General features: G+C 43.0%; 1 protein-coding gene and 1 pseudogene across 1 annotated transcript in view; one reads left to right on the forward strand and one right to left on the reverse strand.

Annotated features, from left to right (window-relative positions):
* The first annotated feature begins 549 nt into the window (after positions 1-549).
* Positions 550-9176, forward strand: part of WRN (WRN RecQ like helicase) — a 151543-nt gene continuing 142916 nt past the window's right edge. The window contains exon 1 of the mRNA XM_029935769.1: positions 550-606. The gene's annotated coding sequence lies outside the window, so the exon portion shown is untranslated. The remainder of the gene's footprint in view (positions 607-9176) is intronic.
* On the reverse strand, positions 5582-6570 carry LOC115286566 (annotated as a pseudogene).

Here is a 9176-nt window from a genome sequence, read left to right on the forward strand (position 1 = left end):
GCCGCCGCCTCTCTTCGGGCACCGGCCCGATACCCGCCGGGAGGGGAGGGGGGGTTGGCGGCGGGGGGCGGGCCGTGGACCCCGCCTCCTCCAGCACAGCCCGCTGAAGGGAAGAGAAGGTCTCGCGCTCTTCCTCGGGGCGCTCCCTGACCGAAACCCGGAGCGAGGGAATGGACCGTGAGTGCGAGGTGACTGGACAGGTGTAAAGATGGTAATGAAGACGGGGGTGGCGAGACTGTTGTGACTTCTCCAGGTTCCTCCGGGATGCAAGACTCTGGCGGCCCACCGGCACCCGCACAAAGACTACACTTCCCGAAGTGCTCAGCGGCAGCGAGAGTCCACGAGCACGCGTGCCGCCTACCCAGCAGGGCTTGATGGGAGGAACGGGGGCGGAGCGGACCCCGGAGGGTGGGTGGAGACGATCGGTCGCCCGCAGCTGATGTGTCCCGTGGGCGCCGTGACGCTAAGGCGTGCGCTCTGCAGCGCGGGAATAAGATCTGTTGAGTTGGTCTCCAGCCTGGATGCCTGGTTCCAGGCCCTGCTGTTGTGGCACTTCACAAGTCATCTAGCTGAAGGAGGAAACCCGTTGAACTGGCTCTTCTCAGGGTAATGTGTCCTCCCTACCTCTGTTTCAGCCAGCTCCAGATCCTGGGGTGTCATTCTAGTCTTCCCAGACATTGGGGGTGCGTGCTCAGTCCCGAAGAGCGGGGCGCTGGGCAGTGTGTGGGACGTGCGTTACAAAGGAGGCCTCCTGTCCCTTTCCTCCCCCGGAGCACACCGGAAAAGCCTCTCCCCGGTGCCGCAGGCCTTCCCAGGGCTTCTGTCCGTCAAAAAGTGAGCGTTCCCTACCCTCCCACCTTCAGCTTGTACCACCGGTTGCCTGTCGTGGGCCCTTGGGCTCGGATCCAGCCTTTACTGCTGCAGAAATGGAGCCACTCCAGATTTTCATAACAAAGTCGAGGGAAATAACCTGTTATGCGTAATTTAGCAAATTAAGTTGGATTTCTTGAGTTTAAATCCTTTAATCCTTTTTTTTCCCCCTGGCTGAATCTGAGTTGTTTTCTGGTAGATTTGAGTATGTAAAAATACCAGCCTCTAGGGAAGAGGGTAATGAAACCCTTAGGATGCTTAGTTAGCAGTCCGTAAGTCCTAGTACTTCAGATTTTGTATAATTCGGTAGGTTAATTTGTAGGGATATTGCTGCGGATAGGGCATTTTAGATTGCGATGTCATTGAAAAGTCTCCTTTTATTCATTCAACAGATATTTATTGGGCACTCCCCTAGGCTCTGGGGATACCCACACTAAACAAAACGGACACAAATCTTTCTGCTCTTGGAGCTTACATTTTGGAGAGAGATAATAAGTCAAATGCCCACTAGGTCGGATGTTGAGAATCTTTTGGAGAATAAGAAAGACAAAGGGATGGTGACACTGGGTGGGAGTCAGGAGCTGCAGTTTTACAATAGCTTGTCAGAGAAGGACTCGCTGAAAAGGTAATTTTTGAGGAAAGAGCTGAAGGAAAGTTAGTTCTGTGGCTCTCTCGGGAAAAGAAAGTGCAAAGGCCCTGAGGAAGCCTGTTTGGTGTGTTCAAAGAGCAGTTGAGGAGGCCAGTAAGTTAAAGCAGAATGAGATAGTAAGGGAGCAAGTGTAGGAGATAAAGTCAGACAGGAAAGAGCAGGGGCGGATACTGTAGGGCCTGGAAGGGTATTTTGAAAATTTGGGTTTTCATTCTGAGGGAGGTGGGTACCTGTTTGAGAGTTTTGTAGGGGAACCGGAATCATCTGAATGATCTTTAAAAAAAAAAAAAAAGGCACTGGTAAGGAGCACCTGCATGGCTCAGTCAGTTTAGCCTCTGACTTTGGCTCAGGTCAGGATCTCACAGTTTAGGGGATCCAACCCCGACAGGCTGTCAACACAGACCTACTTTGGATCCACTGTTCACCTCCCCACCCCTCCCCTGCTTATGCGCTCTCTCACTTGCTCGCTCTCTCTCTATCAAAACATGAAACAGTAAAAAATAGAAAATACTGGTAAAATATATGTAACAAAATGCGCCACTTGTAGCAGTTTAAGTGTACAGGTCAGTGACATTAATTATACTCACTATGTTGCACAGTTATCACCGCTATTTTTAAAAAATGTATTTGGAGCACCTGGGTGGCTCAGTCCGTTAAGTGGCCAACTTCAGCTCAGGTCATGATCTCGTGGTTTGTGAATTCAAGCCCTGTGTTGGTCTCTGTGCTGACAGCTCAGAGCCTGGAGCTTGCTTCAGATTCTGTGTCTCTCTCTCTGCCCTTCCCTGCTCGCGCTCTCGCTCTCTCTCTCTCTCTCTCTCTCTCTCTCTCTCTCTCGCTCTCTCTCTCTCTCAAAAATAAATCTTAAAAAAATTAAAAAATTTTTTTTAATGTTTTATTTATTTTTGAGACAGAGAGAGACAGAACATGAATGGGAGGGGCAGAGAGAGAAGGAGACACAGAATCGGAAGCAGGCTCCAGGCTCTGAGCTAGCTATCAGCACAGAGCCTGACACCGGGCTTGAACCCACCAACGTGAGATAATGACCCGAGGCGAAGTAGGAGGCTTAACTGACTGAGCCACCCAGTCGCCCCTAAAAAAGTTGATTTTAAAGGTTATTCATTTTTTTGAGAGGAGGAGAGAGACAAAGCACAAGTGGGGTAGGGGCCGAGGAAGAGGGAGACAGAATCTGAAGCAGGCTCTGAGCTGAGTGTGACACAGGGCTTAAATGCACAGACCCTGAGATCATGACCTGAAGTCTGATGCTTAACCAACTGAGCCACCCAGGTGCCCCCATCACCATTATTTTTAAAACTTTTTCACCCCAAATGAAGTCTAACTGGTTAATTATTCAATAACTCGCCATTGCCCCTTCTGCCTAGCCCGTGGGAACCTCTAATATAATCTCTATGAATTTGCTCATTCTGGAAGCATATAATATTTGAGCTCTTAAACATTTGAAAATTTTAATTTTAATTTTTTAAAATATTTGTGCTTTTGCATCTGGCTTATTTCATTTAGCACAATGTTTTCAAGGTTCATTCATGTTGTACCATGTATCAGAACTTAATTTCTTTGGGGCACCTGGGTGGCTCAGTTGGTTAAGCATCTGACATCAGCTCAGGTCATGATCTCCTGGTTCGTGAGTTTGAGTTCTGTGTCAGGGTCAGTGTCGACAGTTTGGAGCCTAGAGCCTGCTTTGGATTCTGTCTGCCTCTCTCTACCCCTTGCTCATGTTCTGTCTCTCTCTCAAAAATAAATAGACATTAAAAAAATAAAAAACTTAAATTTTTTTATGTTTGAGTAATATTTGATTGTGTGTTTATATTCCATTTTATGTTCATCTGTTGTTGGACACTTGGTTTTTTCTACTTCTGCCTACTGTGAGTAATGCTGCAGTGAACATTGGCTTACCAATATTTGCTTGAGTGCCTGTTTTCAATTCTTTTGGGTATATATCTAGGAGTCAACTTGCTGGATCATGTGATAATTCTGTGTTTCACTTGTTGAGGAAGTAACTGCCCAACCATATTGGCAGCACTGTTTTACATTTAATCAGCGATATGGCAGGAGTTCTAGTTTCTCCATGTTCTCCAAATAATTTTCTTCCTCTTTCTTATAATTCTTAATTTTATTATAGCCATTCTAGGTGGTGAAGTGAAGTGATATCTTATTGTGATTTTGATTTGTATTTCCTTAGTGACTAATGATGTTGAGCATCTTTTCATGTGCTTATTGGCTGTTTGGTATATCTTCTGTAGAGCAATGTCTGTTAAAGGTTTTGCCCATTTTTATTTTTATTTTTTTAAGTATATTTAATTTGTTAAAAATTTTTTTGATGTTTATTTACTTTTGAGAGAGACAGAGACATGAGTGTAAGTGCGGGAGGGGCAGGGAGAGAGAGAGAGAGAGAGAGAGAGAGAGAGAGCGAGAGCGAGCACGCACGGGAGGGGCAGAGAGAAGGAGCGAGAGAGAATTCCAAGCAGACTCCATGCTGCCAATGCAGAGCCTGATGGTGGGGCTCCATCACATGAACTGTGAGATCATGATCTGAGCTAAAATCAAGAGTACATGAGGAAGTTTCCTTTTTTTTTTTTTAAAGCTTATTTATTTGGAAGAGAGGGAGAGAGATTTTGAGCAGGGGAGGGGCAGAGAGAGGGAGAGAGAGAGAATCCCAAGCAGGCTCCTCGCTGTCAGTGTTGAGCCCAATGTAGAGCTTGAACTCATGAACTGTGAGATCATGACCTGAGCCGAATCTAGAGCTAGACACTTAACTGAGCCACGCAGGTGCCCCTATTTGTTTGTGTTGTTTTCACAGAGTGATTACATACTCAGAAAATATCTGGCCTGACTGTGCTAACTTAATATATTCGGCTGGTCGTCTGCAGCCTGGTATTTATCTCCACCTTCCGCCATCTTTAAATGGAGCGATAAAGGACAGGAGAGCTGGATATGTCAATAGTCTTAACAGCACGGTGGTTGTATTCTATCAACTTACTTGGATCCGTTTAGATAACTTTTTTGTTTTCTTGTACAAACCACAGTGTTTAACGAAGACTGTTATGAAAAGCACTATCTTCCAGTTGCACACAACTTCCATGTTCCCTAGTTGGTCTACACAGTTTTTAGCAGATACCCTTTACATTAAGGCTGCTTTGTATTGTTTTTCTCTCTAAGAGTTTTAAATTTCCTTCAAAGGTCCTAAATGACCAGAAGCCACAGATATTTTGTAGCCACATCTACTCCCATGACCGGAAAAGGGAGAAATTGATGTTGTAACAGATACACTGAGAAATCAAATCCAGGATTCACTTTGTTCTTAACACAGAGAATGAAACCGCTGACTGCCAAATGTGCTTTGATAGCTACTTTTAGATTCCAAACTTCTATATCACTTTCCCACATTAATTCAGTCTTGAGTTTCAGGAAATAAAATAATTAGGTAGTTAGAGAGAGATCCTTATATAAACAAGAACTGTGTTTACAGTGTACCAATCCATTAAAATCAATGATAGACATAGATAATGAGGAAACCTGAGCCAAGTAGACTAGCACTCACCATTTGCCCAATCTCCATCCAGTGACAGTAAACATCCTTTAGAATCTGCTCCGAAAACAAAGGCTTTAGCAAACAAATGTCAAAGTAAAAAGGTAGTAAAGACCTGTTTGATACTACTAACCAGTGGTATCATTTTCACTCTTGAGGGTCTAAACACAACTAAATGTTGGTATTTTTTAAGTTGGCACCATTCTGACTTTTTACTTGGTAATTTTTAAGAAGTTCCCTAGGTTGCTGGTTCACATAGACAAATTTCCTAGCCATAAACCATCTGAGTTGATGGGAATAAGTAAAGACATTCTATTCAGAACAAAACCCCAAATTTCCTGTAGTTTACATGAAATAGTATCATCCTCTTCCCCCAAGCTAAGAGCTACATATAATGAAAGCCCCATAAACTTAAGCTGTGATAGTCCTGATGTCAAGGTCATCAGATTTTTCTAACTGTAAATCATATAAAGAAGAAAAGTAAGGAAAATGTGTTTTCAGCACCAAGAATATTTTAATTAGGAAAAGAGTTGGGTCTCTCTTGAAATGGATACTACAAGTTGTAATAGCTGGTCACATATCTTAAGTTCTCTGAAGAAGTTATTACTCCTGGTCCACTCAACAGTGGAGAAGAGGGTTTGATCAGCCATTTTGCACATAAGCCCAAGCATACCCAGCTTTTTGTGCTTGCTTTAGTTAGCTTTCTCTTGCTGCTACTAGGCTGTGACTTTGGCCCGGACTTGAGGCTCATCTGGCCCACACTTTATGAGGTGCAGTACCAGATGTGGGATTTGTGCTGGGGAGCTTGTCTGGTAACTATTGGTGGAGAAATATAACTCATTATTGACTCCCATGAGCTGATGTAGGGCTCTGGATACTCAGACTTGATGGCCTGCCTAGGAGACTGACAAGTGTTTGGTAACCTTGCAGGCTGCATTGAGGTGGCATTTTCATGCTAATGGGATGTTACAAAGGGACTTCTGTCCTAGTCTCTAAGAGACCAGCCAGCACGGTTCTGAAGTAGGCCTTTGGAAGTAGAATGGATGGATGTTCTGAATTGCAGAAGAGATGGTGAGCTCTGAGGGCATTGCTTGGATCACCTGAGACATGGTTTCTAGTTTAAATCCATTGGCTTGGAAGAGGGCTTTTTTCTGTTGTTTTAGGGACACATCTCTTATACATTGGTCAGGATTTATTCCTTCCCCTGGCCCTTACTGCTTCTAGCTTCATTCCAACACAGGGACATTTTTGAAATTGACAGTAAGGACAATGCTTTCTCTGTGTTTTATCAATTTGGCAGTTCTGGTTTTCTATACATGTAAACCTTTTATTATTTTGGACTGCGCTTAAAAAACCCTTTGCAGCTTTCACAGGTGAGGTGCCCATAATGGTATCCAAACACTTTATCACCACACACTGGACGGAGCTCTTCAAGATCTTTCTCATAGGAGTAATTCAGCATTTTAGACTGAGACACTTGCATGTTTTATGGCATCTGCCCCCGTTCCCCATTGCAATTCTGTCTCCACTTCGGATGGGACGGTCTGATAAGGTGGCTGCGGGTGGAGGTAGGGAGTTCTTGTCTGCCTGGAAGCCCAACACCTCTCTCTCCTGCCTCATTTAAACCTCTCGTGTGTCCACAAGTAGTCCTTCCAGCCCCAAGGGGGAGGGTGCTGGAAAGGAAAGGGGAAAGATGAGTAGGGTGGGGGCTAGGGAAAGGCTGGGATGAGGGGTGATGACAGTCCTTTGCCCTTTTTTAAATTGAGCTGTTTATATTTTTGTTATTGCGTTGTAGAAATCTTTATACTATATTCTCTTTATTAAACACGTATCAGAAATATGATTTACCGACATTTTCTTCCATTCTGTGGATTGTCTACACTTTTGGATAATGTTCTTTTATTCATAAAAGTTTTAAATTTTGATAAAGTTCAGTATACCTATTTTTTTTCTTTTGTTGTTTATGCTTTTGTTGTCACGTTTAAAAATTTGTTCCCAAGTCCAAAGTCGTGAAGATTTACTTCTATGTTTTCTTCTAAGAGTTTTTAATAGTCTTAGCTCTTATATTCAAATCCATATATTTTGAGTTAATTTTTGTATATTTTCTATATGATTTCCTATATGATTATGGGAGCAAACATTGCATTTCCTGAGAATCCTGTTTTTCTTATACTTCCCCTTAAGCAAACAGGCTATTGACCCCTGCTCACAAAGAACTGACTTTTGCCTTTGCTTTGCTAAAAGCATTGTCTTGTATTTGAATTCTAATTAGACCTTCCTTCCCCATATGATTAGCATCTAAATCACCTACATCAATCACTATTGATAAAGGTTATTCAGGAGTCTTCTACAAATCTGTGTTCTGGGAAATTTTTACAAATCTAAGAAATTTATCAGAAATCATTGTCTAAGGCAGTGTGACTTCTGTGCTGTTCCCCATACACTTAGCCATAAATAAGCTGAGTCTCAGTCAGTGTAGAGATGCCTGCCTGGTGATGAGAAAGAAAATCATGGCTCTCTCATCCCTCTCTTGCCGACACCGTCCATCCTTCAGGTGAACCCTGGACCTGCTGCAGCTGGACTCTGGCAGATTTCTTGCGGATTCTTTGGGATTTTTATGTAGGATTGTATCATCTGTGCATAGGGATAGTTTTAATTCTTTATCTTCAATTTGAATGTTATTTATTTTTTTATGTCTAATTTCTCTGGTCAGAATTTCCAAAGCAGTGTTGAATAGGAGTGGTGACAGTGAGTAACCCTGCCTTGCTTTTTATTTTTAAAAGTCTATTTTGAGAGAGACACAGAGAGTAGGTGGGGAAGGAGCAGAGAGAGAGAGAGAGAGAGAGAGAGAGAGAGAGAGAGAGAGAAAGAGAATTCCAAGCAGGCTCTGCACTGTCAGTCTTTCACCATTGAATATATTAGCTGTGAATTTTTTTTTTAAAGTCTGTTTATGTCTGTGGGGTGCAGAGGGAGAGGGAGAGAAAGAATACCAAGGAGGCTCAAACTCACCCTGAGATCATGCCATCATTCAAAACTAAGAGTTACACACTTAAGTGATGAGCCACCCAGGTGCTGTGCTGTGGATTTTTTATAAATGCCTTTTATCATGTTGAGGAAGTTCTTTTCATTCCTTGTTCTGTGAATACATTTCAAGGTAAGAATATATGGAAGTTCTTTTTTCATTGGTTTTATTTTCAGTGAAATCTGAAGTAAGGTGGTCAACTGAAAGTGAGGATTGGATAGCAGATATGATAGGTTTAAGATGAGAGGAAATGATATGAAATGGTCATTTTAGAAGGAGAGGATAGGAAATAGACAAGTGAAAAGTTGTAGAATTTCTAGGAAGACAGTTGGTGGTCATAAATTTAAGGGGAGACCAGTCAGCATGGTTGGGTTTTCACTTGCTGCAGTCAGTTAGCTGCATAGGTATAGGCATAGAGTAGACAGAATTTATTTTCTTCAGTCAGGGCAAGAGTTTTAATGGCGAGAATAATGAAGCCAGAGATGGGCAGTGAAGTTAAGGGAGTGTGAAAAGTGGTTATAATTTTGCAATTTAAACTGGTCAAGGAGGAAGTAATGACTACCTGGGTGTGAAGAGAATGGAAAGGTAGGACCATTGGATTATAGGTCCTAGTTGGATCAGAGGGTTATTTGAATTGAATTTCTGGGGGGAATGAACTTGAAAAATAGGAGATTGGAGAATGAGATGCTTAGAATTGAGATTATGGAAGGATTCAGTCCTTGGTAATGATATGGTGAGGAACCTAAAAATTAGACCTAGGCTAGACCTAGGCAAACTGAAACTGAACTGGTTTGTGCTATTTCTGGAAACTTAACTGGTTTGTGCTATTTTTGTAACAGCATGAAATGAACTCTAACCTGCCCCACTTGCTCTGCTTCTGTACACACGCTTGGGGGCACTATGTGTGGGGTGGGGTCAGCCATGTAGCTCGACATTGGGGCGGGGAGCACAGGATGTTCAAATTGTGGCGGGATCCAATCAGGAAATGCTGAATGTCTGAACTTAGATATTGACCAATACAAGAGCTGTAACAATGGAACGCCCCTGACTTGCTTGGGGCTTGCCTATAAAAGGAACGGGGGGGGGGGGGG

This window comes from Suricata suricatta, chromosome 1 (genome assembly GCF_006229205.1).
Source record: "Suricata suricatta isolate VVHF042 chromosome 1, meerkat_22Aug2017_6uvM2_HiC, whole genome shotgun sequence".
NCBI lineage: Eukaryota > Metazoa > Chordata > Mammalia > Carnivora > Herpestidae > Suricata > Suricata suricatta.